We start from the raw sequence: 27,798 nt of genomic DNA on the forward strand, positions 1-27,798 counted from the left end.
GGGAAGGATGATGTGGCATTAGAGGATATTAATAGGGTATTAAAAGTATCAACACAAGACAGAACACGAAACAATGGATATTGAATAGAAGTGTTTGTAGAAAGCCTATTGGTCCATATTTCTTGATGCTTCTATATTGGAGCGGAGTCTTGAGGTGGGTAGAATATAGTTGTGCAATAATTGGCTGTTGATTGCTGGTGTTGACTTCTTGATGTGTAGTGCCTCGCAAACGTCGAGCCGCCTGCTATCGCTGTATCTATCGATGATTTCTGTGTTGTTTACTAGGATTTCTCTGGCGATGGTTTGGTTATGGGAAGAGATTATATGTTCCTTAATGGAGCCCTGTTGTTTATGCATCGTTAAACGCCTAGAAAGAGATGTTGTTGTCTTGCCTATATACTGGGTTTTTTGGAGCTTACAGTCCCCAAGTGGGCATTTGAAGGCATAGACGACGTTAGTCTCTTTTAAAGCGTTCTGTTTCGTGTCTGGAGAGTTTCTCATGAGTAGGCTGGCCGTTTTTCTGGTTTTATAGTAAATCGTCAGTTGTATCCTCTGATTTTTGTCTGTAGGGATAACGTTTCTATTAACAATATCTTTCAGGACCCTTTCCTCTGTTTTATGAGCTGTGGAAAAGAAGTTCCTGTAAAATAGTCTAATAGGGGGTATAGGTGTTGTGTTAGTTGTCTCTTCGGAGGTTGCATGGCTTTTCACTTTCCTTCTTATGATGTCTTCGATGAAACCATTGGAGAAGCCGTTATTGACTAGAACCTGCCTTACCCTACAGAGTTCTTCGTCGACTTGCTTCCATTCTGAGCTGTGGCTGAGAGCACGGTCGACGTATGCGTTAACAACACTCCTCTTGTACCTGTCAGGGCAGTCGCTGTTGGCATTTAGGCACATTCCTATGTTTGTTTCCTTTGTGTAGACTGCAGTGTGGAAACCTCCGCCCTTTTCCATGACTGTTACATCTAGAAAAGGCAGCTTCCCATCCTTTTCCGTCTCGTAAGTGAAACGCAGCACGGAACTCTGCTCAAATGCCTCCTTCAGCTCCTGCAGATGTCTGACATCAGGTACCTGTGTAAAAATGTCGTCAACATACCTGCAGTATATGGCCGGTTTCAAGTTCATGTCGACTAAGACTTTTTGCTCGATGGTACCCATGTAGAAGTTTGCAAACAGGACACCTAGGGGAGAACCCATAGCGACCCCATCTACTTGCTTATACATGTGCCCATCCGGGCTCAAGAAGGGTGCCTCTTTAGTACAAGCTTGGAGTAGTTTCCTCAGAATACTTTCTGGCATGTCAAGAGGAGTACAGGCTGGATCACGATACACTCTGTCGGCTATCATTCCGTACCTGTGGACGAGACAATCGGAATGATAGCCGACAGAGTGTATCGTGATCCAGCCTGTACTCCTCTTGACATGCCAGAAAGTATTCTGAGGAAACTACTCCAAGCTTGTACTAAAGAGGCACCCTTCTTGAGCCCGGATGGGCACATGTATAAGCAAGTAGATGGGGTCGCTATGGGTTCTCCCCTAGGTGTCCTGTTTGCAAACTTCTACATGGGTACCATCGAGCAAAAAGTCTTAGTCGACATGAACTTGAAACCGGCCATATACTGCAGGTATGTTGACGACATTTTTACACAGGTACCTGATGTCAGACATCTGCAGGAGCTGAAGGAGGCATTTGAGCAGAGTTCCGTGCTGCGTTTCACTTACGAGACGGAAAAGGATGGGAAGCTGCCTTTTCTAGATGTAACAGTCATGGAAAAGGGCGGAGGTTTCCACACTGCAGTCTACACAAAGGAAACAAACATAGGAATGTGCCTAAATGCCAACAGCGACTGCCCTGACAGGTACAAGAGGAGTGTTGTTAACGCATACGTCGACCGTGCTCTCAGCCACAGCTCAGAATGGAAGCAAGTCGACGAAGAACTCTGTAGGGTAAGGCAGGTTCTAGTCAATAACGGCTTCTCCAATGGTTTCATCGAAGACATCATAAGAAGGAAAGTGAAAAGCCATGCAACCTCCGAAGAGACAACTAACACAACACCTATACCCCCTATTAGACTATTTTACAGGAACTTCTTTTCCACAGCTCATAAAACAGAGGAAAGGGTCCTGAAAGATATTGTTAATAGAAACGTTATCCCTACAGACAAAAATCAGAGGATACAACTGACGATTTACTATAAAACCAGAAAAACGGCCAGCCTACTCATGAGAAACTCTCCAGACACGAAACAGAACGCTTTAAAAGAGACTAACGTCGTCTATGCCTTCAAATGCCCACTTGGGGACTGTAAGCTCCAAAAAACCCAGTATATAGGCAAGACAACAACATCTCTTTCTAGGCGTTTAACGATGCATAAACAACAGGGCTCCATTAAGGAACATATAATCTCTTCCCATAACCAAACCATCGCCAGAGAAATCCTAGTAAACAACACAGAAATCATCGATAGATACAGCGATAGCAGGCGGCTCGACGTTTGCGAGGCACTACACATCAAGAAGTCAACACCAGCAATCAACAGCCAATTATTGCACAACTATATTCTACCCACCTCAAGACTCCGCTCCAATATAGAAGCATCAAGAAATATGGACCAATAGGCTTTCTACAAACACTTCTATTCAATATCCATTGTTTCGTGTTCTGTCTTGTGTTGATACTTTTAATACCCTATTAATATCCTCTAATGCCACATCATCCTTCCCACCTTACTCAAATGTAATGCCACATCGCCCTTCCCACCTCACTCAAATGTAGATATAAAATCAGGGAAACGCAAGTTCTAATCAGTTGTGTATTTGTGAAGTCTTTGAAAATGTAATAAGTTTTACGAAACGCGCCCGTGTCGCGTCAGACTAGAAATAAAAATGAATTTTGGAGAAGTGATTTTTGATTTACCTCCAACAGTGAAGCATAATGTACGAAAGATTGAGAAAATTCGTGTTAGAATTATTAATCTTACTTTTTCGGTCATATTTAATAAAATATATATATATATATATATATATATATATATATATATATATATATATATATATATATATATATATATATATAATATAACTGAAAACTCACACCCCAGAAGTGACTCGAACCCATACTCCCAGGAGCAACGCAACTGGTATGTACAAGACGCCTTAATCCACTTGACCATCACGACCGGACATAATGAGGTGATAGCCGAGGCTATTTGAACCACCCCACCGCCGGCACTCGGATAGTAATCTTGGGCATAGCATTTTACCAAATCACCTCATTCTTTGGGGTACACGTGAGGAACACAAATGCGAAAAAGCCTGAATGGTCCCCAGGACAATATGCAACTGAAAACTCACACCCCAGAATTGACTCGAACCCATACTCCCAGGAGCAACGCAACTGGTATGTACAAGATGCCTTAATCCACTTGACCATCACGACCGGACATAATGAGGTGATAGCCGAGGCTATTTGAACCACCCCACCGCCGGCACTCGGATAGTAATCTTGGGCATAGCATTTTACCAAATCACCTCATTCTTTGGGGCACACGTGAGGAACACAAATGCGAACAAGCCTGAATGGTCCCCAGGACAATATGCAACTGAAAACTCACACCCCAGAAGTGACTCGAACCCATACTCCCAGGAGCAACGCAACTGGTATGTACAAGACGCCTTAATCCACTTGACCATCACGACCGGACATAATGAGGTGATAGCCGAGGCTATTTGAACCACCCCACCGCCGGCACTCGGATAGTAATCTTGGGCATAGCATTTTACCAAATCACCTCATTCTTTGGGGCACACGTGAGGAACACAAATGCGAACAAGCCTGAATGGTCCCCAGGACAATATGCAACTGAAAACTCACACCCCAGAAGTGACTCGAACCCATACTCCCAGGAGCAACGCAACTGGTATGTACAAGACGCCTTAATCCACTTGACCATCACGACCGGACATAATGAGGTGATAGCCGAGGCTATTTGAACCACCCCACCGCCGGCACTTGGATAGTAATCTTGGGCATAGTGTAACAAACTAGGCTGTTGTAAGAATTATTCCAGAAGGTTCCAGAAGTTTCGTGGTAGGGACCTGACCTCTCAACGCACATTCCCCTGGGGATTAGCAGGTCTGAGTCACAAATGGCGGGCATCTTTGTTCATAGTTTTGTATAATGAACCATCCTATAGTATTCAGTAATTTAGAGAAATTAGCCTTTATTCATTTTGTATTAAAATTGTATTGTATAATAGTACTGGGTACAATATCAAGAGTATTCTAATTATTGAGTTTAAGTCACCATCAGTGACGTCACGAATCAGATCTAAGTTGTAAGGCGGAGTGACCGGTGGTCATAGGTCATCAGGGTTGACATGTCTACTATTTCTCAAAGTTCAATTAACCATTTTGGGGATCGGGAACAGCTCTGCCGTTAGATGTTTGTGTAATTTAATTTCAGTAAAATAATTCAACCAGTCTGGATCAATTAAGTACAACAGAGATTAATTGTTATAACTTAAACCTGGCTAAGTAACTTGGTAAAACTTAGTCTATGCGGAACAATACAATGCTCTAGTCTGGGCTAGACCAGACGAGGACAGATCAGTGTGGACTCCAGATCTACTGGGAGAGGTCACCCCATCTTACCTCTCCCAAGACCAGCCCCCAACATCTAGCTGGTTGCCCAAGGTATAGTTGCTATTGTTAATTATAGGGATAGTCTTCTCATTTGCCGTTCAGGTCAAGTAGGGAGTGTTAAAGTGACAGGGAGTGAACATATTTAGATTTTGTTTTAGTTTTTCTTTTAATAAATTAATTAGTTAATAATTGGCATTTTTATTATTTCCATGTGTTTATGTGTATACTTGTCCTGGTCACGTGGTCCACACGAGGCAGAGTTGGATTGGGCGCCGATTCTAACATCGAATGGGAATTCATCATTACCGTGTAATTTATTCCACACTCAAGGTCATCGGTTATAGTGGGGATCAAGCCCCAAGGTTGATTAATTCGCATGATCGATCCAGACCTCGATCATTGCTGTGTTACTGGTCTGGTGGTGGCGGCGGAGGCGACTCTAGGGTTTGGCTCAAAGCCTAGGTCACGTCATACTGGGTGTAGAATCCTAAGTCGGTCAATCGTCTTAGGACCACGTGGCGTGGAGTTGGCTTTGGTAAAAGTTTTGGAGTCCCTTGTAGAGAATAAAAAGTAAGAATACGGGCAGAGGGAGAAGTAGAAGGAAAGAGAAGAAGAGAGAACCTACCCATGTTACAATGGTGCACAGCGGTGGTTTCAACAATTTTGTTTGAAATTGTTGAAAGGCTCACGCGTCTAGCCATTCGAACGCGTGCGCGGATGCTAAGGAGACAGCCGCGGGCCAGGATTAGCAGTGCGCCTCACAACAGTGCGTTTGAGTGGGGATTGGCGAATCTTGGGTCATGCGGGCTGATATGATTAAGGTTTAGTTAGTAAGATTAGGCTGTTAAGATTTATTGAATAGGAGACCGCTCCGAGTTGATTGGACTGGGTACCATACTCGACCCATTGCAATTAATTCAGAGGTGTTGGGAGCCGCCATACTCTCAACAGCAGTTCCTTGTGGGCTGTCTGGGCGGATATATCTGTGGGACGCCAGGAGATAGTCCGAGGGCGTTATTAGACGACCCAAAACGCTAGGAAAAACGTAATCCGTGAAGGGCGTTGCGGCCTCCGAGGGACGGACTAGTAACCTACCTAGCAGCGATTCAACAACTAAGTGATCGCACACTTAGTGGAGGTTGAGTCGTCCCTAGTCGTAATTGTTGCTGAAAGCTGCGTGTCGCTCTGTTGGAACCTAGATGGTCGAGACCCCTAGGCTAGGTGTGGTACGGCGAGCCGGTAGGAGCAATTATAAGATTAAGTCGAGTGCATTTTTGAATTAAGTATACTTAAATTTATAAAGTAATTCCTTTTATTTGCGTTGTTCTAGTGATTAATTTTTGTTTCCCCTAAATTCAATCCCCGGTTAAAATTTTTCCCAAGTGTTTTGCATTTTCTTGCATATTAGGCTAAGTGCGTACATTAAGTTTTGTTATTCCCTGTTGTATTAGTCCAAGTCAGAGGCGTTGTTGCTAGAGTGTAGTTAACCCTCTGGACTTAGGGCTATATGTTGGTCACGATAGATCAGTGAAGGAGTTTAAGGGATAGTAAGTTGCGTGTAAATGTTTAATAGAGTCCGTGGAATATTTCTAAGTATTTCGGGATAAGTTTTCGGCTAAGTCAACGTCGGAAAGTCGTTAACTGTAATTAATTTGTATTCGTGGGTCACGTGTATGATCTGGGTATCATTAGGATTCCCCAGTCGATGCGAGTGATATTTTCTAGTTTTTACCAGTAAGACGGTAGAATTGTGTTTTTAGACTTAGAATTCTGTTTTCAGTAGAAACGTAGGTGGAAAATTTTCTAAGTCCAGCTTGGGCTAGAATCTGACTTTTTGGCGGAAATTCAAATTTTCATGTTTCGTGTATATTCTGGGGCCAGTATTACTCTCTAGTGCGCGCAAGGGACGTAATTCTGTCCGTAAGCATTAAACAGTGATAATTACATTTTTGCCGAATTTAGTTATTTTTCGAGAAAATCGTGTCGTAATTTTGTCAGAGTCCATTTGAGGTGAAAATCTCGGATTTTGACGAAAATTCGAATTAGTGAGTGTTGAAACCGCCCGATGTGTCAGTATTGTTCGGCCTACAGCGTCAGTATTAAATAATAACGTATTTATATCTGGGAACGAGAAACCCAAATTTTTGTGAATTAAAGGAGTTTTGTGATATTTGGGGTGATAGAAATTGTTTTCCCTCGGAGTCAGAAAAATTGGCAGAGTCCAGCAATTGAGTAAAAACGCAGTTTTTTTTATAAAAATTCAATTTTGGTAAGCAAATATATGTCCTAGGTGTCTATATTAATTGCTAGAGCGGTTTATTAACGTAAAACTAGTTATTTTCCTTCAGAACAAAAATTTTGTTTTTTCAGCGTTTAAGCGAAAAAGCGCGGGACTTAGTTTTTTTCAGCGCGGCTGGTCCCGCTCCATCAGTCATCAGTGGCCACGCTGCTCACTTCAAGCGCGTTTAGTATTCAAGTACAGTAAATATTCTTTATTAATCCATCACGAGTGCTGCGCGTTAGTTGCGTTATCAGTTAAATTGTTTTATATAAATTAGATTCCTTAATTTTTTTTAACGTAAAGGACTTAGGTTTCAGCAATAGAACTGCGGGATATTTCACGGTCAGACACGAGTGCGGGGCAGACACTCATTCATTGGATTCACTTCAGCGATTCTCTCGATAAATCGTTGTATTCCCTATTTTGGGAATTTCGTAGTTTTCTCTTGGAAAAGAGTTGTGATTTTTTTTATTTGTATAAGGTTACGGTTGTAGTGAGTCCGGGTGGAGGGTGCACTAAAGGGTAGTTTAGAAGAGACGTGGCACACCAGAAACCTCAGGAAATGTTTAACCCAGACAGTGACCAGTCAGTAGAGACCAGTGGGAGTGGAAGTGTAGAGGACAGCACCTCTTCCGACACCACTGGGAATCGCTCAGGTGGCTCAACTGACGCCACAGGTGGGGTCAGTGGGACTGAAGCGACGAGTTCACGGGTTCGGCATGGGACTGGGCAGTCGAGGGTATCTTTCCATCCCTGGAGAGATACTATTATTGACATGAGTGGGGAGTCTTGCGAGGAGTCGTCCCAAGAGTGGGGAGAGCCGTCTGGGGTTTCCCCACAAATAACATCGACGCCATGCCAACAGGGCAGACAGGGGGCCTCAGTTAGTATGGCAGGACGTCCCACTTCGCTCGGTAGAGAACAGCAACCCGTTCAACGGGAACATGAACAACCACACCAACAGCAGGAACTACCCAACATAACACCAATACCACAACACCTAGGTACACCTCATCCGTCACTACAACAACCCCAACCCCACCTCCCATACCAACCCCATCCTCAATTCCCATACCAACCCCATCCTCAATTCCCATACCAACCCCATCCTCAATTCCCATACCAACCCCATCCTCAATTCCCATACCAACCCCATCCTCAGTTCCCATACCAACCCTTCCCCCAACCCCAGGCCACTCCATACCCATTCCCACCCCAGGCCACCCCATACCCATACCCATTCCCACCCCAGGCCACCCCATACCCATACCCATTCCCATCCCAGGCCACCCCATACCCATACCCATTCCAACCCCAGGCCACCCCATACCCACCCCAACCTCAATCCACACCCCAACCTGAGGTCACCCACACCATACCTCAGCCTCAACCCCAACCCGAGGCCACCCACACCATACCTCAACCCCAGCCTCAATCCACACCCCATCCCGGGGCCACCCACACCATTCCTCAACCCCAACCTCCATCCACACCCCATCCCGAGGCCACCCACACCATTCCTCAACCCCAACCTCCATCCACACCCCAACCCAAGGCCACCCACACCATTCCTCAACCCCAACCTCAATCCACACCCCAACCCAAGGCCACCCACACCGTACCTCAGCCCGAACCCCAACCTCAACCCAGTTCCCAACCCCAGGAACCACCCACTGCCAGTAGCCCCGCGTCCTATAAACCGGGAATTTTGAGTCTGATTCCCGAGTTGACTCTGCCGACACTCAGAGGTAGGGAGTTGCCGCTTATTAAGGTGGAACGCAACCGCCAGGTGGAAGACTGGCTTTGTGAAATTGGTTCGATGCTGGAAGCTGTCCCAGAGGATAGTTCGAAAATTACTCTCGCAATGGGGGCTTACGTGGACGTAGCCGGTTCACTGGCGAGACTGACAGAGTTTCAGCACCTGACGTCTTGGCCTCAGTTTGTCCAAGCGATTAGGGACAGATTCAAAGACAAGGTTTCAGAGGATGAGGCTTACTTTTATCTTCAGTCACTTAAGAGGGATGACCGCAGCACTGTCAAGGATTTCGGGTCAATATTAAAGAGAAGGGTTGACGACCTCACTAAGGAACTGGGGTTAGATTCGAGTCAGGCAGAGCAATTCGCTAAACAATTGTTCTGCAAAACGTTACCTTCTGATATGGGGCCATTGTTACTTGCGAGGGGAACGGGTGCGAGTTATAAAGACCTAGTCCAACAGGCCGCCACAGCCCTAGACAGGCAGACGCGCGCAGGGACATCGGGCACTCAGTTGTCGCCATACGTAGAGGCGGTAAGTAAACGCGAGGGAGCCAAACCGAGTCACTGTGGCGCGGGTTCATCAGGCGGGAAGCAGCCCTCAGCGGCAAGTTCGAGCCACCCTGCGCGGGGTAACAACAGGGATCCGCGGAGGTGTTACTCCTGCGGGATGCGTGGGCACATACAGAGGGACTGTAAAGTCACTATTACGAGAGCATGAAAGCAGTCTCCTCGTGATGGTAGGACTACTTTTGAGGTGAAAGTGGAAGGTGTGAGATTGACAGCTTTTGTTGATACAGGAAGCCAGGCGACGGTAATTAAAAAGTCAGCCTTCAGCAATTTTAAGTATGCACGTCTTCAACGTGCATACGCAAAGACATTAACAGCGGTCAATGGGGAAAAGATTGAGATCGTAGGTCAAGGTACAGTTAATTTTGAGATTGATGGGGAATTGCAGCCTCACACATGTACGATCGTGGAGAACCTTGATTTTCCTGGTCACATCTTAATGGGAACTGATTTTCTGTCGCGATTTGATTATTCCTTGTCTGCTCAAAAAGGGGCTAGGAACTGCAGGTTGCAGTTGGGACAGACTTCCTACCCAGTGGAGATGATCGACCATCCTCCAGTTGTAGCTTCAATTAAGAGGAAGCTGAAATATAATGCGCACTATCCAAAATTGATTTTTAAGTCTCTTCCAGACACAGTTAAGAGGTCATGCGCCTTGCATGCATTGACCAAACAGAGTTGCCAACCACATTCTGTTAAATTTATTAAAGTAGCCGTGGGACGTCACATACAACCAGGTACCACCCTTCAGGTAGCTGGGAGATGTGATAGTTTATTAATTCCTCATCACTTAGTGGTAGTGCTCGATAAAGGTGCACTCATTCCAGTTGTCAATCTTTCACATAAGACTTTTCGCTTCAGGGCAGGTGATAGGGTATCTCAGGGAACCATGGTGGAGGACACAGAAATCTTTCACCATGAGTCAGCTGAGACGCCAGCCGTCACTGCACAATGTAGTGCACTGAACATGTTGAACACTAAAACACCATCCAAAGTACAATACGAGACGAGAAATGTTGCACAGAATGTAGAGGAAGTGGAAAAATTAATTTCAGCACTTGATTTGCAACATGTTGCACAGGCGGATAGGAAGGCACTGAGAGGAGTTTTACGAAAATTCCCGAAATTGTTTGCGACAGAGGATGACCAGATTGGTCTCCTTGATAAGATCGAGCACACCATTCCAACTGGTGACCATTTGCCTGTGTACACAAGACAGTGGAGGTTGCCGGAACAGGCAAAGAACATTATCAGGGAGGAGTGCCAGAAAATGTTGAGACAGGGCGTGATAGAGCCTAGTACGTCACCGTGGCTCTCTCCTGTTGTGCTCGTTCGGAAACCGGACGGTAGTTATCGTTTCTGTGTTGACTACCGGAAGGTGAACGAAATAACTAAGGGTGATGTGTATCCGTTGCCCCGAATACAGGAGATAATAGATCAATTTGGTGCGGCTAAATATTTCTCAACTCTTGACGCAAAATCGGCGTATTGGGCGATTCCGGTGGCAGAACAAGATAGGGAAAAAACAGCATTCTCGGATGGTAGGCACACTTATCAATTCCGTAGGATGCCGTTTGGTTTGAAGACAGCGCCTTCGTCGTTTCAGAGGGCCATCAACTTTATCCTTAGTCCGGTACTGGGTAGGCATTCTTTAGCGTACCTGGATGATGTGATATACTCCAGGACGTTTGAGGAACACCTACGGGACTTGACTGAGACTTTGAAGTTGTTAGATCAGGCAGGTTTCAGGCTGAATGTTCAGAAGTGCACCCTGGCGGCTCAGAAATTCAAATTTCTGGGGTTCCAGGTGTGCCCAGACGGTATCCGACCTGACCCAGATTCTTGCCGCGCCATTGCTGACATGCCTACTCCAAGGACAGCAAAGGACGTGCGTAGGTTTTTGGGGGCGGCCGGATATTTTCGTCGTCATATTGAAGGTTTCGCGGGCATTTCAGCAACCCTGACTGATCTGACAAAGAAAAATGCGAAGTTTGTGTGGAAATCTGAACATGACGAGGCCTATCGCAAACTGAAAGACCAACTAATCACGACACCAGTATTGGCTATTCCTGATTTTGAGAAAGAGTGGGAAGTGCACACTGACGCCAGCGGTATTGCTATTGGCGGGTGCTTAATTCAGCGAGACGCAGATAACTTACCCCATCCAGTAGCCTATTTCAGTAGGAAGGTCAAAGGACCTGAAGTTCGTTATTCAGCTACGGATCGGGAGGCACTGGCAGTAGTAGAATCAGTTAGGTATTTCGAGCCTTACCTATTTCAGCGGCACTTTGTAATCTACACAGACCATCGAGCATTAACACACATATTTAAAAAGCGAACGAAATGCCCACGAATGTCACGCTGGTCTCACGAACTTTCGGCCCACTCATTCCAGATCTTGTACAAGCCTGGTCCAGCACATGTTGTGCCAGACACGCTAAGTAGAAATATAGCGGCAGTTCAGATTAATGAAAATATTGAAACAATTCCATCGGATAAAATGAGAGAATACCAGATGAGCGAGCCTAGATGGAAAGAAATTATTGAGTATTTAGAAGGAGGAAAATACCCAAAAACGAAAAAGAATTTACCTATACATGATTTTGAGATGAAACAGGGCGTCCTGTATTATGTTAATAGCCAGAATGATAGGGCAGTATTTCAACTCGTTATTCCGGACGCGTTGCGGTCATCAGCGTTAAAGCTTGCACATGCTTCAAAAATTGCAGGGCATCCGGGGATCTTTAAAACGCACTTAAAAGCAAAGTCTCTATTTTATTTTCCAGGATTACTTTCTGAAGTAATCAATTTCGTGAAGTCGTGCCCTCGTTGCCAGAGGAGGAAAGGCACTCTTAAGGTACAAGCCCCACTTCAGGAATTCCCTGAAATTCGTGAACCGTTAGATCGTGTGGGGGCCGATTTGATTGATTTACATCACAGTCATTCAGGAAATAGATGTGTTGGTACTAGTTGACCATCTGTCTAGATACACTACACTAGTTGCATTACCTCAGAAGGATTCTCGTACGGTTGCAGATGCGTTCTTGCGTAGGTTCGTTACTGTATTCGGACCTCCTAAAGTTTTAGTCTCTGACCGGGGTCAAGAATTCAATGGGAATATATTTAGAGAAGTTTGTAAGATTTTAGAGACAACTTCGGCTTTTACAACGGCCTACCACCCACAAGCAAACGGAATGACGGAACGGACTAATCGTTCAGTCAAGGATATGCTTGCAATCCTTGCTGAACATGATGCAAACACCTGGGATGAACACCTACCCTATGTTCAGTTCGCCTTGAATACTGCCATCCACCAATCAATTAACACCCAACCACTTCATTTGTTTACTGGTAATTCATGCAATTTCCCCTCAGGTCTGCTTAACAGACATAATGATGCATGCGGGGAGGACTATCCTTCAGAGGTCCTTGGAAAAATGAGAAATGCATGGAATATTGCAGCTGAAGCGTCCAAGAAGGCACGGACTCGGTATGCTCATTTTTATGACAAGAAAGTGCGCCCTCTTGAGTTGACGGAAGGAAGCCTCGTATTGAGAGTGAATGAGGCTGCGCCCGCCAATCAGAGCAGGAAACTAGCTCCGAGGTGGCGAGGACCATATAGAGTAATTAAAAGGGCGGGGCCGGTTAATCTTGTTATAAAAGGAGTGTTCGAGGACCAGGTGGAAAGGACAATTCATGTGAATAAATTGAAACATTATCATGCTAGAGAGGAATTAGAACTGCCTTCAGCGGGTCTAGTTCCTGACTCAGCAGTGCTGACTCATGGCTTCACCGACGAGTCAGGGGATGAGGATGACCCTCTGTCATCGCTCATCAGTAGTCAGGTGCAGTCTCGCCACCCTATGGTGACGAGATCTCGCGCTATACAGTAAAGTAACTTCCCTAGTTAGTATAATTTAGTATTCATTAGATTTTCCTGTAAAGGCAATGAGGTGTACTATGTCTATACTTGACTCAGGTAGCAACTTTTACCGTGCTCTGGGGTTCCACCTACACCAAATCCAGAGTATATCTATGCTTCCGCTGTGTTGTGTCTGTCTGTTCCCAGGTCTGATTGGTACACCGACCCAGTTGTTCCAGCCACACGTGAACCCTTGTCTGTAAAGACCGAGGGGGAGGCACGTTACACAAAGCCCTCCCCCCACCAGACCCAGTAACCCATACATCAGTTACTTTGGGGATGAGTGACTGTCCAAGAGTCACCCGGCCGACGCCTCACGTCACTAACGAGGTTGTCAGGGCCAGCGAGCTGTCCACATTATAGCAGTCACCGGAGGTGCCATACAACGCCGGGGTAGCTGTCTCGAGATCACCACTACCCACCTGCTGCGTCATCAAGCCTGCAGCCATTCCAGCAGTGTTGGAGGAGAGGTCAAGAAATGGAAAGCACGTAGCAGTACTCAAGAGTTTCGCCGGAAGATTAATGATTACGTCATCTGAAGTAACAAGAAAGCGGAAATAAGGCGGTCACAGGTGGAAGGCACGGTTTCCCTACAGAGTACCGGGACTCGCCAATAGAAGGTCGCAAAATTGTCTCCTTTGGCCTAAAGTCGGCGGTACGAGGGTATACACAGTTGGTGTTTACGGCCTAGTAACCTGGTGACATCAAGAAACGCCGGAGATGACGTGAGCAAAGATGGAAGACGAGATTCACCTGTTCTGCAAACAAGCAACCCGCCTCTACGACCTTCTGACACCACTCCTGCTAAGAGACACCGTTGGTACATCCAGTCCTGCTCTGCTGTGGTCATCTGCGCCGTCAAGCTAACATCAAGACTGCTGTGTGAACTGTGATTGATACGAAGGCGTGTGGACTGTCGAGAGCAAGATTAATGGCCGAAGTAACAGTATTCTACAGCTGTCACTTGGCACTCAGCTCTACTACACTCTGTCGTCATTCAGGAGTACCGGATGGGAGTACAAGAGGACCAGGTATTGATGTCTACACATGGGGCGAAGCAAGATCGACACCGTCATCGTCAGCGACTACATTCAGCATCCAGCAGCATCGATTTTTTTTTTCTCGATTACTCAATATGAACAATTGATACAAACAACAAAGTGGCTCTGAGCATCTGTGTAAAGAACATCTGGACACTTTTGTTTAAATGTTGAAAAACAGATTTAGAATCAATACTTTATAAATGTTGAAAAACAGATTTAAAATAATTCTGGTATAATATATGAAAATTTTACTCTATAAATTGGTCAGTAATCAAAATCGAAGCCCCTGTGTAATTGTCTCAGCCCAGAACAAACGGTTATGGAAAATTATGTTGTGCTATTTTTTTCAGAATGTTTGAACACAGGAGAGGCGGACCAATATAAACATTGACACTTCTAGTGAGTGAGAACACTTGGCTGTACAGTCAGCTGAAACCTGTGATATAGTATAGGAATTATTTTTATATTTTTAGATACATGTAATAAACGTTAGGTGTGTTCCTTAACATGTCAAGGTTGACATTGAGTGGGGAGTGGGAAGTACACGGATGTGAACTTGATAGTTCCGTAGTACGCTCCCGGATGACTGAAAGTTCAGTCTGAAGTTATAACTTTAATGTTTGTTTGAGCACGGTGTGGCCGGCTCTAGAGGACACATGGACTTGGCTAGTGAAGAGCCAAGAGAGTTTAATAGCTAGTCTTTGATGGTAGGGTAGGGACATGTTATTTAGCTATGTCAGTAAGGATAGGATGTATGTTTCCTGATGTTAGAGGATTGCTGTCAGTTGACAGCTGAGAAATTTATGAAATGTGAACATGTTTATTATGATGTTGGACACCCAAATATTTGTCAAATTTTATTAGTTAGGTTAGCTTTTGTTTGTGACATGAGTTGAATTGTGGATTTGGATACTAAACCTCGTGATTTTTAACAAATTAACAAGGTTTACTAAGTGCTTGTGCGGGGGGGGGGGGGGGTGTTGTAACAAACTAGGCTGTTGTAAGAATTATTCCAGAAGGTTCCAGAAGTTTCGTGGTAGGGACCTGACCTCTCAACGCACATTCCCCTGGGGATTAGCAGGTCTGAGTCACAAATGGCGGGCATCTTTGTTCATAGTTTTGTATAATGAACCATCCTATAGTATTCAGTAATTTAGAGAAATTAGCCTTTATTCATTTTGTATTAAAATTGTATTGTATAATAGTACTGGGTACAATATCAAGAGTATTCTAATTATTGAGTTTAAGTCACCATCAGTGACGTCACGAATCAGATCTAAGTTGTAAGGCGGAGTGACCGGTGGTCATAGGTCATCAGGGTTGACATGTCTACTATTTCTCAAAGTTCAATTAACCATTTTGGGGATCGGGAACAGCTCTGCCGTTAGATGTTTGTGTAATTTAATTTCAGTAAAATAATTCAACCAGTCTGGATCAATTAAGTACAACAGAGATTAATTGTTATAACTTAAACCTGGCTAAGTAACTTGGTAAAACTTAGTCTATGCGGAACAATACAATGCTCTAGTCTGGGCTAGACCAGACGAGGACAGATCAGTGTGGACTCCAGATCTACTGGGAGAGGTCACCCCATCTTACCTCTCCCAAGACCAGCCCCCAACATCTAGCTGGTTGCCCAAGGTATAGTTGCTATTGTTAATTATAGGGATAGTCTTCTCATTTGCCGTTCAGGTCAAGTAGGGAGTGTTAAAGTGACAGGGAGTGAACATATTTAGATTTTGTTTTAGTTTTTCTTTTAATAAATTAATTAGTTAATAATTGGCATTTTTATTATTTCCATGTGTTTATGTGTATACTTGTCCTGGTCACGTGGTCCACACGAGGCAGAGTTGGATTGGGCGCCGATTCTAACATCGAATGGGAATTCATCATTACCGTGTAATTTATTCCACACTCAAGGTCATCGGTTATAGTGGGGATCAAGCCCCAAGGTTGATTAATTCGCATGATCGATCCAGACCTCGATCATTGCTGTGTTACTGGTCTGGTGGTGGCGGCGGAGGCGACTCTAGGGTTTGGCTCAAAGCCTAGGTCACGTCATACTGGGTGTAGAATCCTAAGTCGGTCAATCGTCTTAGGACCACGTGGCGTGGAGTTGGCTTTGGTAAAAGTTTTGGAGTCCCTTGTAGAGAATAAAAAGTAAGAATACGGGCAGAGGGAGAAGTAGAAGGAAAGAGAAGAAGAGAGAACCTACCCATGTTACAATGGTGCACAGCGGTGGTTTCAACAATTTTGTTTGAAATTGTTGAAAGGCTCACGCGTCTAGCCATTCGAACGCGTGCGCGGATGCTAAGGAGACAGCCGCGGGCCAGGATTAGCAGTGCGCCTCACAACAGTGCGTTTGAGTGGGGATTGGCGAATCTTGGGTCATGCGGGCTGATATGATTAAGGTTTAGTTAGTAAGATTAGGCTGTTAAGATTTATTGAATAGGAGACCGCTCCGAGTTGATTGGACTGGGTACCATACTCGACCCATTGCAATTAATTCAGAGGTGTTGGGAGCCGCCATACTCTCAACAGCAGTTCCTTGTGGGCTGTCTGGGCGGATATATCTGTGGGACGCCAGGAGATAGTCCGAGGGCGTTATTAGACGACCCAAAACGCTAGGAAAAACGTAATCCGTGAAGGGCGTTGCGGCCTCCGAGGGACGGACTAGTAACCTACCTAGCAGCGATTCAACAACTAAGTGATCGCACACTTAGTGGAGGTTGAGTCGTCCCTAGTCGTAATTGTTGCTGAAAGCTGCGTGTCGCTCTGTTGGAACCTAGATGGTCGAGACCCCTAGGCTAGGTGTGGTACGGCGAGCCGGTAGGAGCAATTATAAGATTAAGTCGAGTGCATTTTTGAATTAAGTATACTTAAATTTATAAAGTAATTCCTTTTATTTGCGTTGTTCTAGTGATTAATTTTTGTTTCCCCTAAATTCAATCCCCGGTTAAAATTTTTCCCAAGTGTTTTGCATTTTCTTGCATATTAGGCTAAGTGCGTACATTAAGTTTTGTTATTCCCTGTTGTATTAGTCCAAGTCAGAGGCGTTGTTGCTAGAGTGTAGTTAACCCTCTGGACTTAGGGCTATATGTTGGTCACGATAGATCAGTGAAGGAGTTTAAGGGATAGTAAGTTGCGTGTAAATGTTTAATAGAGTCCGTGGAATATTTCTAAGTATTTCGGGATAAGTTTTCGGCTAAGTCAACGTCGGAAAGTCGTTAACTGTAATTAATTTGTATTCGTGGGTCACGTGTATGATCTGGGTATCATTAGGATTCCCCAGTCGATGCGAGTGATATTTTCTAGTTTTTACCAGTAAGACGGTAGAATTGTGTTTTTAGACTTAGAATTCTGTTTTCAGTAGAAACGTAGGTGGAAAATTTTCTAAGTCCAGCTTGGGCTAGAATCTGACTTTTTGGCGGAAATTCAAATTTTCATGTTTCGTGTATATTCTGGGGCCAGTATTACTCTCTAGTGCGCGCAAGGGACGTAATTCTGTCCGTAAGCATTAAACAGTGATAATTACATTTTTGCCGAATTTAGTTATTTTTCGAGAAAATCGTGTCGTAATTTTGTCAGAGTCCATTTGAGGTGAAAATCTCGGATTTTGACGAAAATTCGAATTAGTGAGTGTTGAAACCGCCCGATGTGTCAGTATTGTTCGGCCTACAGCGTCAGTATTAAATAATAACGTATTTATATCTGGGAACGAGAAACCCAAATTTTTGTGAATTAAAGGAGTTTTGTGATATTTGGGGTGATAGAAATTGTTTTCCCTCGGAGTCAGAAAAATTGGCAGAGTCCAGCAATTGAGTAAAAACGCAGTTTTTTTTATAAAAATTCAATTTTGGTAAGCAAATATATGTCCTAGGTGTCTATATTAATTGCTAGAGCGGTTTATTAACGTAAAACTAGTTATTTTCCTTCAGAACAAAAATTTTGTTTTTTCAGCGTTTAAGCGAAAAAGCGCGGGACTTAGTTTTTTTCAGCGCGGCTGGTCCCGCTCCATCAGTCATCAGTGGCCACGCTGCTCACTTCAAGCGCGTTTAGTATTCAAGTACAGTAAATATTCTTTATTAATCCATCACGAGTGCTGCGCGTTAGTTGCGTTATCAGTTAAATTGTTTTATATAAATTAGATTCCTTAATTTTTTTTAACGTAAAGGACTTAGGTTTCAGCAATAGAACTGCGGGATATTTCATGGTCAGACACGAGTGCGGGGCAGACACTCATTCATTGGATTCACTTCAGCGATTCTCTCGATAAATCGTTGTATTCCCTATTTTGGGAATTTCGTAGTTTTCTCTTGGAAAAGAGTTGTGATTTTTTTTATTTGTATAAGGTTACGGTTGTAGTGAGTCCGGGTGGAGGGTGCACTAAAGGGTAGTTTAGAAGAGACGTGGCACACCAGAAACCTCAGGAAATGTTTAACCCAGACAGTGACCAGTCAGTAGAGACCAGTGGGAGTGGAAGTGTAGAGGACAGCACCTCTTCCGACACCACTGGGAATCGCTCAGGTGGCTCAACTGACGCCACAGGTGGGGTCAGTGGGACTGAAGCGACGAGTTCACGGGTTCGGCATGGGACTGGGCAGTCGAGGGTATCTTTCCATCCCTGGAGAGATACTATTATTGACATGAGTGGGGAGTCTTGCGAGGAGTCGTCCCAAGAGTGGGGAGAGCCGTCTGGGGTTTCCCCACAAATAACATCGACGCCATGCCAACAGGGCAGACAGGGGGCCTCAGTTAGTATGGCAGGACGTCCCACTTCGCTCGGTAGAGAACAGCAACCCGTTCAACGGGAACATGAACAACCACACCAACAGCAGGAACTACCCAACATAACACCAATACCACAACACCTAGGTACACCTCATCCGTCACTACAACAACCCCAACCCCACCTCCCATACCAACCCCATCCTCAATTCCCATACCAACCCCATCCTCAATTCCCATACCAACCCCATCCTCAATTCCCATACCAACCCCATCCTCAATTCCCATACCAACCCCATCCTCAGTTCCCATACCAACCCTTCCCCCAACCCCAGGCCACTCCATACCCATTCCCACCCCAGGCCACCCCATACCCATACCCATTCCCACCCCAGGCCACCCCATACCCATACCCATTCCCATCCCAGGCCACCCCATACCCATACCCATTCCAACCCCAGGCCACCCCATACCCACCCCAACCTCAATCCACACCCCAACCTGAGGTCACCCACACCATACCTCAGCCTCAACCCCAACCCGAGGCCACCCACACCATACCTCAACCCCAGCCTCAATCCACACCCCATCCCGGGGCCACCCACACCATTCCTCAACCCCAACCTCCATCCACACCCCATCCCGAGGCCACCCACACCATTCCTCAACCCCAACCTCCATCCACACCCCAACCCAAGGCCACCCACACCATTCCTCAACCCCAACCTCAATCCACACCCCAACCCAAGGCCACCCACACCGTACCTCAGCCCGAACCCCAACCTCAACCCAGTTCCCAACCCCAGGAACCACCCACTGCCAGTAGCCCCGCGTCCTATAAACCGGGAATTTTGAGTCTGATTCCCGAGTTGACTCTGCCGACACTCAGAGGTAGGGAGTTGCCGCTTATTAAGGTGGAACGCAACCGCCAGGTGGAAGACTGGCTTTGTGAAATTGGTTCGATGCTGGAAGCTGTCCCAGAGGATAGTTCGAAAATTACTCTCGCAATGGGGGCTTACGTGGACGTAGCCGGTTCACTGGCGAGACTGACAGAGTTTCAGCACCTGACGTCTTGGCCTCAGTTTGTCCAAGCGATTAGGGACAGATTCAAAGACAAGGTTTCAGAGGATGAGGCTTACTTTTATCTTCAGTCACTTAAGAGGGATGACCGCAGCACTGTCAAGGATTTCGGGTCAATATTAAAGAGAAGGGTTGACGACCTCACTAAGGAACTGGGGTTAGATTCGAGTCAGGCAGAGCAATTCGCTAAACAATTGTTCTGCAAAACGTTACCTTCTGATATGGGGCCATTGTTACTTGCGAGGGGAACGGGTGCGAGTTATAAAGACCTAGTCCAACAGGCCGCCACAGCCCTAGACAGGCAGACGCGCGCAGGGACATCGGGCACTCAGTTGTCGCCATACGTAGAGGCGGTAAGTAAACGCGAGGGAGCCAAACCGAGTCACTGTGGCGCGGGTTCATCAGGCGGGAAGCAGCCCTCAGCGGCAAGTTCGAGCCACCCTGCGCGGGGTAACAACAGGGATCCGCGGAGGTGTTACTCCTGCGGGATGCGTGGGCACATACAGAGGGACTGTAAAGTCACTATTACGAGAGCATGAAAGCAGTCTCCTCGTGATGGTAGGCCTACTTTTGAGGTGAAAGTGGAAGGTGTGAGATTGACAGCTTTTGTTGATACAGGAAGCCAGGCGACGGTAATTAAAAAGTCAGCCTTCAGCAATTTTAAGTATGCACGTCTTCAACGTGCATACGCAAAGACATTAACAGCGGTCAATGGGGAAAAGATTGAGATCGTAGGTCAAGGTACAGTTAATTTTGAGATTGATGGGGAATTGCAGCCTCACACATGTACGATCGTGGAGAACCTTGATTTTCCTGGTCACATCTTAATGGGAACTGATTTTCTGTCGCGATTTGATTATTCCTTGTCTGCTCAAAAAGGGGCTAGGAACTGCAGGTTGCAGTTGGGACAGACTTCCTACCCAGTGGAGATGATCGACCATCCTCCAGTTGTAGCTTCAATTAAGAGGAAGCTGAAATATAATGCGCACTATCCAAAATTGATTTTTAAGTCTCTTCCAGACACAGTTAAGAGGTCATGCGCCTTGCATGCATTGACCAAACAGAGTTGCCAACCACATTCTGTTAAATTTATTAAAGTAGCCGTGGGACGTCACATACAACCAGGTACCACCCTTCAGGTAGCTGGGAGATGTGATAGTTTATTAATTCCTCATCACTTAGTGGTAGTGCTCGATAAAGGTGCACTCATTCCAGTTGTCAATCTTTCACATAAGACTTTTCGCTTCAGGGCAGGTGATAGGGTATCTCAGGGAACCATGGTGGAGGACACAGAAATCTTTCACCATGAGTCAGCTGAGACGCCAGCCGTCACTGCACAATGTAGTGCACTGAACATGTTGAACACTAAAACACCATCCAAAGTACAATACGAGACGAGAAATGTTGCACAGAATGTAGAGGAAGTGGAAAAATTAATTTCAGCACTTGATTTGCAACATGTTGCACAGGCGGATAGGAAGGCACTGAGAGGAGTTTTACGAAAATTCCCGAAATTGTTTGCGACAGAGGATGACCAGATTGGTCTCCTTGATAAGATCGAGCACACCATTCCAACTGGTGACCATTTGCCTGTGTACACAAGACAGTGGAGGTTGCCGGAACAGGCAAAGAACATTATCAGGGAGGAGTGCCAGAAAATGTTGAGACAGGGCGTGATAGAGCCTAGTACGTCACCGTGGCTCTCTCCTGTTGTGCTCGTTCGGAAACCGGACGGTAGTTATCGTTTCTGTGTTGACTACCGGAAGGTGAACGAAATAACTAAGGGTGATGTGTATCCGTTGCCCCGAATACAGGAGATAATAGATCAATTTGGTGCGGCTAAATATTTCTCAACTCTTGACGCAAAATCGGCGTATTGGGCGATTCCGGTGGCAGAACAAGATAGGGAAAAAACAGCATTCTCGGATGGTAGGCACACTTATCAATTCCGTAGGATGCCGTTTGGTTTGAAGACAGCGCCTTCGTCGTTTCAGAGGGCCATCAACTTTATCCTTAGTCCGGTACTGGGTAGGCATTCTTTAGCGTACCTGGATGATGTGATATACTCCAGGACGTTTGAGGAACACCTACGGGACTTGACTGAGACTTTGAAGTTGTTAGATCAGGCAGGTTTCAGGCTGAATGTTCAGAAGTGCACCCTGGCGGCTCAGAAATTCAAATTTCTGGGGTTCCAGGTGTGCCCAGACGGTATCCGACCTGACCCAGATTCTTGCCGCGCCATTGCTGACATGCCTACTCCAAGGACAGCAAAGGACGTGCGTAGGTTTTTGGGGGCGGCCGGATATTTTCGTCGTCATATTGAAGGTTTCGCGGGCATTTCAGCAACCCTGACTGATCTGACAAAGAAAAATGCGAAGTTTGTGTGGAAATCTGAACATGACGAGGCCTATCGCAAACTGAAAGACCAACTAATCACGACACCAGTATTGGCTATTCCTGATTTTGAGAAAGAGTGGGAAGTGCACACTGACGCCAGCGGTATTGCTATTGGCGGGTGCTTAATTCAGCGAGACGCAGATAACTTACCCCATCCAGTAGCCTATTTCAGTAGGAAGGTCAAAGGACCTGAAGTTCGTTATTCAGCTACGGATCGGGAGGCACTGGCAGTAGTAGAATCAGTTAGGTATTTCGAGCCTTACCTATTTCAGCGGCACTTTGTAATCTACACAGACCATCGAGCATTAACACACATATTTAAAAAGCGAACGAAATGCCCACGAATGTCACGCTGGTCTCACGAACTTTCGGCCCACTCATTCCAGATCTTGTACAAGCCTGGTCCAGCACATGTTGTGCCAGACACGCTAAGTAGAAATATAGCGGCAGTTCAGATTAATGAAAATATTGAAACAATTCCATCGGATAAAATGAGAGAATACCAGATGAGCGAGCCTAGATGGAAAGAAATTATTGAGTATTTAGAAGGAGGAAAATACCCAAAAACGAAAAAGAATTTACCTATACATGATTTTGAGATGAAACAGGGCGTCCTGTATTATGTTAATAGCCAGAATGATAGGGCAGTATTTCAACTCGTTATTCCGGACGCGTTGCGGTCATCAGCGTTAAAGCTTGCACATGCTTCAAAAATTGCAGGGCATCCGGGGATCTTTAAAACGCACTTAAAAGCAAAGTCTCTATTTTATTTTCCAGGATTACTTTCTGAAGTAATCAATTTCGTGAAGTCGTGCCCTCGTTGCCAGAGGAGGAAAGGCACTCTTAAGGTACAAGCCCCACTTCAGGAATTCCCTGAAATTCGTGAACCGTTAGATCGTGTGGGGGCCGATTTGATTGATTTACATCACAGTCATTCAGGAAATAGATGTGTTGGTACTAGTTGACCATCTGTCTAGATACACTACACTAGTTGCATTACCTCAGAAGGATTCTCGTACGGTTGCAGATGCGTTCTTGCGTAGGTTCGTTACTGTATTCGGACCTCCTAAAGTTTTAGTCTCTGACCGGGGTCAAGAATTCAATGGGAATATATTTAGAGAAGTTTGTAAGATTTTAGAGACAACTTCGGCTTTTACAACGGCCTACCACCCACAAGCAAACGGAATGACGGAACGGACTAATCGTTCAGTCAAGGATATGCTTGCAATCCTTGCTGAACATGATGCAAACACCTGGGATGAACACCTACCCTATGTTCAGTTCGCCTTGAATACTGCCATCCACCAATCAATTAACACCCAACCACTTCATTTGTTTACTGGTAATTCATGCAATTTCCCCTCAGGTCTGCTTAACAGACATAATGATGCATGCGGGGAGGACTATCCTTCAGAGGTCCTTGGAAAAATGAGAAATGCATGGAATATTGCAGCTGAAGCGTCCAAGAAGGCACGGACTCGGTATGCTCATTTTTATGACAAGAAAGTGCGCCCTCTTGAGTTGACGGAAGGAAGCCTCGTATTGAGAGTGAATGAGGCTGCGCCCGCCAATCAGAGCAGGAAACTAGCTCCGAGGTGGCGAGGACCATATAGAGTAATTAAAAGGGCGGGGCCGGTTAATCTTGTTATAAAAGGAGTGTTCGAGGACCAGGTGGAAAGGACAATTCATGTGAATAAATTGAAACATTATCATGCTAGAGAGGAATTAGAACTGCCTTCAGCGGGTCTAGTTCCTGACTCAGCAGTGCTGACTCATGGCTTCACCGACGAGTCAGGGGATGAGGATGACCCTCTGTCATCGCTCATCAGTAGTCAGGTGCAGTCTCGCCACCCTATGGTGACGAGATCTCGCGCTATACAGTAAAGTAACTTCCCTAGTTAGTATAATTTAGTATTCATTAGATTTTCCTGTAAAGGCAATGAGGTGTACTATGTCTATACTTGACTCAGGTAGCAACTTTTACCGTGCTCTGGGGTTCCACCTACACCAAATCCAGAGTATATCTATGCTTCCGCTGTGTTGTGTCTGTCTGTTCCCAGGTCTGATTGGTACACCGACCCAGTTGTTCCAGCCACACGTGAACCCTTGTCTGTAAAGACCGAGGGGGAGGCACGTTACACAAAGCCCTCCCCCCACCAGACCCAGTAACCCATACATCAGTTACTTTGGGGATGAGTGACTGTCCAAGAGTCACCCGGCCGACGCCTCACGTCACTAACGAGGTTGTCAGGGCCAGCGAGCTGTCCACATTATAGCAGTCACCGGAGGTGCCATACAACGCCGGGGTAGCTGTCTCGAGATCACCACTACCCACCTGCTGCGTCATCAAGACTCCAGCCATTCCAGCAGTGTTGGAGGAGAGGTCAAGAAATGGAAAGCGCGTAGCAGTACTCAAGAAGTTTCGCCGGAAGATTAATGATTACGTCATCTGAAGTAACAAGAAAGCGGAAGTAAGGCGGTCACAGGTGGAAGGCACGGTTTCCCTACAGAGTACCGGGACTCGCCAATAGAAGGTCGCAAAATTGTCTCCTTTGGCCTAAAGTCGGCGGTACGAGGGTATACACAGTTGGTGTTTACGGCCTAGTAACCTGGTGACATCAAGAAACGCCTGAGATGACGTGAGCAATGATGGAAGACGAGATTCACCTGTTCTGCAAACCTAGCAACCCGCCTCTACGACCTTCTGACACCACTCCTGCTAAGAGGCACCGTTGGTACATCCAGTCCTGCTCTGCTGTGGTCATCTGCGACGTCAAGTTAACATCAAGACTGCCGTGTGAACTGTGATTGATATGAAGGCGTGTGGACTGTCGAGAGCAAGATTAATGGCCGAAGTAACAGTATTCTACAGCTGTCACTTGGCACTCAGCTCTACTACACTCTGTCGTCATTCAAGGAGTACCGGATGGGAAGTACAAGAGGACCAGGTATTGATGTCTACACATGGGAGAAGCAAGATCGACACTGTCATCGTCAGCGACTACATTCAGCATCCAGCAGCATCGATTTTTTTTTCTCGATTACTCAATATGAACAATTGATACAAACAACAAAGTGGCTCTGAACATCTGTGTAAAGAATATCTGGACACTTTTGTTTAAATGTTGAAAAATAGAGTTAGAATCACAATACTTTATAAATGTTGAAAAACAGATTTAAAATAATTTTGGTATAATATATGAAAATCTTACTCTAGAAATTGGTCATTGATTAACATCGAAGCTCCTGTGTAATTGTCTCAGCCCTGAACAAACGGTTATGGAAAATTATGTTGTGTGCTACTTTTTTCAGAATGTTTGAACACAGGAGAGGCGGACCAATATAAACATTGACACTTCTAGTGAGTGAGAACACTTGGCTGTACAGTCAGCTGAAACCTGTGATATAGTATAGGAATTTTTTTTATATTTTTAGATACATGTAATAAACGTTAGGTGTGTTCCTTAACATGTCAAGGTTGACATTGAGTGGGGAGTGGGTAGTACACGGATGTGAACTTGATAGTTCCGTAGTACGCTCCCGGATGACTGAAAGTTCAGTCTGAAGATATAACTTTAATGTTTATGTTTGAGCACGGTGTGGCCGGCTCGAGAGGACACATGAACTTTGCTAGTGAAGAGCCAAGAGATTTTATAGCTAGTCTTTGATGATAGAGTAGGGACATGTTATTTAGCTATGCCATTAGGGATAGGATGTATGTTTCCTGATGTTGGAGGATTGCTGTCAGTTGACAGCTGAGAAATTTATGAAATGTGAACATGTTTATTATGATGTTGGACACTCAAATATTTGTCAAATTTTATTAGTTAGGTTAGCTTTTGTTTGTGGCATGAGTTGAATAGTGGATTTGGATACTAAACCTCGTGATTTTTAACAAATTAACAAGGTTTACTAAGTGCTTGTGCGGGGGGGGGGGGGGTTGTAACAAACTAGGCTGGTTGTGAGAATTATTCCAGAAGGTTCCAGAAGTTTTGTGTAGGGACCTGACCTCAACAACACACATTCCCCTGGGGATTAGCAGGTCTGAGTCACAAATGGCGGGCGTCTCTGTTCATAGTTGCGTATAATGAATCATCCTATAGTATTCACTTATTTAGAGAAATTAGCCTTTATTCATTTTGTATTAAAATTGTATTGTATAATATTCCTGGTTATAGTACCAAGAGTATTCTAATTATTAGGAGATTTGAGTTAAGTCACCATCAGTGACGTCACGAATAGGATCTAAGTTGTAAGGCGCGAGTGACCGGCGGTCATAGGTCATCAGAGTTGACATGTCCACTATTTCTCAAAGTTCAATTAACCATTTTGGGGAACGGGAACAGCTCGGCCGTTAGATGCTTGTGTAATTTAACTTCAGTAAAATAATTCAACCAGTCTGGATCAATTAAGTACAACAGAGGTTAATTGTTATAACTTAAACCTTGCTAGTAACTTGGTAAAACTTAGACTATGCGGAAGGATACAATGCTCTAGTCTGGGGTAGACCAGACGAGGAGAGATCAGTGTGAACTCCAGATCAACTGGGGGAGGTCAACCCATCTCACCTCTCCCCAAGACCAGCCCAACATCTTTAGCTGGTCAACATAGAGGTATAGTTGCTATTGTTATTTATAGGGATAGTCAACTCATTGCCGTTCAGGTCAAGTAGGGAGTGTTAAAGTGACAGGGAGTGAACATATTTAGATTTTGTTTTAGTTTTCTTTTAATAAATTAATTAGTTAATAATTTGCATTTTATTATTTCCATGTGTTTATGTGAACTTGTCCTGGTCACGTGGTCCACACGAGGCAGAGTTGAATTGGGCGCCGATTCTAACATCGAATCGGAATTCATCATCCCCGTCTAATTAATTCCACACTCAAGTTTCTGAGGTTATAAACTACTAGTGGGGATCAAGCCCCAAGGTTGATTAATTAGCATGATCGATCCAGACCTCGATCATTGCTCTGTGTTACTGGTCTGGTGGTGGCGGCGGAGGCGACTCTAGGGTTTTGCTCAAAGCCTAGGTCACGTCATACGGGTTGTAGAATCCTAAGTCGGTCAATCGTCTTAGGACCACGTGGCGTGGAGTTGGCTTTGGTAAAAGTTTTGGAGTCCCTTGTAGAGAATAAAAAGTAAGAATACGGGTAGAGGGAGAAGTAGAAGGAAAGAGAAGTAGAGAAACCCTACCCGTGTTACAATAGCATTTTACCAAATCACCTCATTCTTTGGGGCACACGTGAGGAACACAAATGCGAACAAGCCTGAATGGTCCCCAGGACAATATGCAACTGAAAACTCACACCCCAGAAGTGACTCGAACCCATACTCCCAGGAGCAACGCAACTGGTATGTACAAGACGCCTTAATCC

Source organism: Procambarus clarkii, chromosome 11 (assembly GCF_040958095.1).
Source record: "Procambarus clarkii isolate CNS0578487 chromosome 11, FALCON_Pclarkii_2.0, whole genome shotgun sequence".
Classification (NCBI taxonomy): Eukaryota; Metazoa; Arthropoda; class Malacostraca; order Decapoda; family Cambaridae; genus Procambarus; species Procambarus clarkii.